The sequence below is a fragment of the Asterias rubens genome, chromosome 8, assembly GCF_902459465.1.
Source record: "Asterias rubens chromosome 8, eAstRub1.3, whole genome shotgun sequence".
NCBI classification, from domain to species: Eukaryota; Metazoa; Echinodermata; class Asteroidea; order Forcipulatida; family Asteriidae; genus Asterias; species Asterias rubens.
The window spans coordinates 14,858,087-14,861,737 of NC_047069.1; positions in this window are offsets into that span (position 1 = coordinate 14,858,087).

A 3,651-nucleotide genomic window follows, 5' to 3' on the forward strand; every position below is an offset into this window, starting at 1 on the left:
GAAATCAAATTAGTGGAAATTACTTCTTTTTGTGAAAACTACGTTCAGAGGGAGCCGTTTCTCACAGTGTTTTATACTACCAACAGCTCCCCATTGCTTGTTACCAAGTAAGTTTTTATGCTAACACTTATTTTGAGTAATTGCCAATAGTGTCTTATCAACAGCTGCAGTGCTTTTTACCAAGTCAGTTTTTGGGTATTTAACAAAGGTATACACTCCCTTTAAACCGGATCCGGAATGAACACACATTAGTCAAGGGGTATCTGTCCATGTTTATAATTATTTAATTCAACACAGATAAACAATAATACATGATTCCTTAATTTAATTTAATATTTTTCTTAAACAATTATTTACACATTTTTCTTGATTTGTTCAAATAGCACTTAATTAATACTTGATAATTAAAGATTAAGACAAAAGCACACATCAGGGACAGTATCATTAGTCACAACCCCTAAAACACTTAGCACAAAACATTGTTGATTTTGCAAACGAAGAAGTAACATCAATGAATCTACCTTAAAGTAAAAAACTACTGTGCTTTTATTAAAATATTGTATGCATAAGTGACTTGTCAAAGAGTCATTTAAATTGATACATTAATAAAGCTTGCATTGTTAGGTCACAAAATGGTGTAAGCACATTAAGTCTCCAGAGATCTGAATTTCGCTTAAACTTGCAATTTTCAAAAAAGTAACCCCCCCCAAAAAAACACAACAAAACCCTCAATACCTCAAACCTCCCCCAACCGCCCCCCCCCCCCCCCCCCCAAAAAAAAAACCCAAAAAACACACAAAAAAAAAAACCCCCACCCAAACAAACAATCCAAAAGAAAACACCAACTGCCCTAACAACAAGTAAACACCAACATCAGTTAGCACATGACATTTTTAAAGGGAATTCGCTGCCAGTAGCAACTTTTAACAATAAAACACAGCACTGAGTATACATGACGTCATGTGCATAAGGTATTGTATATAATTTACTTCACAACAGCCAAACTGTTTTGGCACTTCAAAATCTACCATTCGCACTGATAGAGTACTTATTTGTTTGGTATCAAAACGTCTCAAATAACTACAGTTGTTTTCTTTTGTTGGCATTGGTTTTCGACAAGCCTCCTCATTACAAAAAAGTAGTATACTTTCAGCACTGGAAGACATGTAATAAGTCAGTAGGATGGGGCCATGTTGTTTTTCCAACAGTTCAAATAACACAATCCAAAACCGGGGCTCAAGGGTTTAAAAAAGTCAGGCCTTTTTTTATCCTGCTGAAAAACCACTTATATGACTATGTGGTACATGGTGGACAATACCAATATGGTAGTAGCATGATGAGTCTGTACAGGGAAGGTTGTTTTGAGCAGACTGTCATGAAATAAACTTCAGGGCAGAATATTTCACGGTGGAAAGAATAAAAGGTGTTTGCTCGAAATAAAAGTTTCTCAAATAAAGACCATGTAACAATCAATCGGTCAATCAATCATCCGGCATTTGTAGAGTGCCATCATTCTAGTTGCCCATTCCAACGCGCTTCTAAGCAAAGCAAAAGAAAAACTTAAGACAAAAGAGTAACCTGTGACATTACATGTTCATAAAAGAACAGGGGTCGATTTCACAAAGAACTTAGGACTGGTTCAAGGAGATATTAAAAAACTAAAGACTCGTCCTAACTCGAGATGAGACTAGTCTCAACTCTTTGTGAAATCCACCCCAGAGCCTGTACTTCCTGCAGGCCCGATTTGTACAAAGCTCAAGAAAACATTAAGTCTTGTATTTTATGGAGATTGCATAAGATTGCATGGAGAAAGGGGGCAATCTCAAAACTAGCTTTATTTATGTGGAAATGAGGACAAAATGTAAAATTTCCACATGACCACTGTAGTATCTTGCCTGCCAAAAACTTTTATGGCAGAAAGGATAAATGTGTTTACTTAAATAACAATAGGATAACCCTATTTGGAAACCATTGCTCATTGATGGCAGTGTGTGGTTTCCGCGTAAAGACATTCCTGTTGACTGAAACAGGGCCCAATTGAGCTTAAACATTTCTGCTTATCAAAAATAAGCAGGGAACCAGTCACAAACTACGCAAATAACATGATGCTCTAGCTGGTAACCCTTTTCAGTGAGCAAAATTGTTAGATGCTTAGTAGTTTTGTGTGTGCTTAAGCAGCTCTATGAAATTGTGCCCAATTGAATTCAGCACAGGAGCAAGTAGAAAAGTTAGAAGTCCATGCTTTAAGTTAGGGTTAAACATTAAAGAGACAGCTCGAGCCTCTACTAAAACTATCATTGTTTAAAGTTCTATTCATATTAATTTTAACTATCAAAACTAAAATACCATCTTGTTAAACTTTGGCAGATATTTCCATGTTGTCAACAAATATATATAATTGTTATACTTATTTTTTGATTATTAAAAATAAAACGCTTCATATCAAGCGAATACTATCCCATCATGATATTTGAAATAAATACAAGACAAACAAAAGTTCAACATTTGCTGTTCCACACAAGAGGTAAAATATGTGAGGTACTTCAACATGGGAATTTCTTTTTTTTTTTTTCCTATGCTTATCGTACACTACAGGTTCTAAACATCACAACTGTATCCTGATGTTAAAGAGTGTCACAAACATCTCCTTCATTTTTTTCAACAAAATAAATCCACAATTTTCTCTCGATCAATTCGGCAAAAAAACCCACCCATTTTTAAAATGTACTCTACAAATGACGGATCAAACCTTCAATATTGCCTTACTTCTTGTTACATAATAATCTATTGCAAATACTTACTTCAAAAGTGTATCTCCGTTTAATTTAAACTCTAATAGGTATCTTTGGTTTTTAGGGTGGGGGCAATATACTCTAGCACATTCGTTTTCAATCCTCACTTAAGGTTATATCTGAGTTGGTAGCTACAGCTATCTGGGCCCAATTTCATAGAGCTGCTAAGCACAAAAATTTGCTTAGCAAAACTTTTTTTGCCTTGATAAAAACAGGATTACCAACCAAATTTCCACGTGATTTTCAGGATAAGCAAACAACAGTTGAATACCTGTAACAAGCAATATGCAACAAATGGAAATTTGGTTGGTCATCCTGTTTTTACCGCTGGAAGAAATTTCATGCTAAGCAAATTTTTGTGCTAAGCAGCTCTATGAAATTGGGCACAGGCCTCGAATTTGAGGGGAAAATCCACAAGACTGTAGGACTTGTAGCTTAAAGCCATTGGACACTTTCGGTACAGAATAAATAAATTAATAAAAGTTCAAAGATTTACAAATAACTTACAGGGTTTACAGAAGGTAGTGGTGAAAGACTTCTCTTGAAATATTATTCCATGAAATGCTTTACTTTTTGAGAAAACATTAAAACAATATCAATTCTCTATATCGAGAATTACAGATTTATTTTAAACACATGTCATGACACGGCGAACGTGCGAATACAAGGGTGGGTTTTCCCGTTATTTTCTCCCGACTCCGACGTCCGATTGAGCCTAAATTCTCACAGGTTTGTTATTTTATATAGAGGTTGTGATACACAAAGTGTGGGCCTTAGACAATACTGTTTACCGAAAGGGTCCAATGGCTTTAACAATCTTGATCACCATTCTCCACTTACTACGCAAGCGCCCAATTTC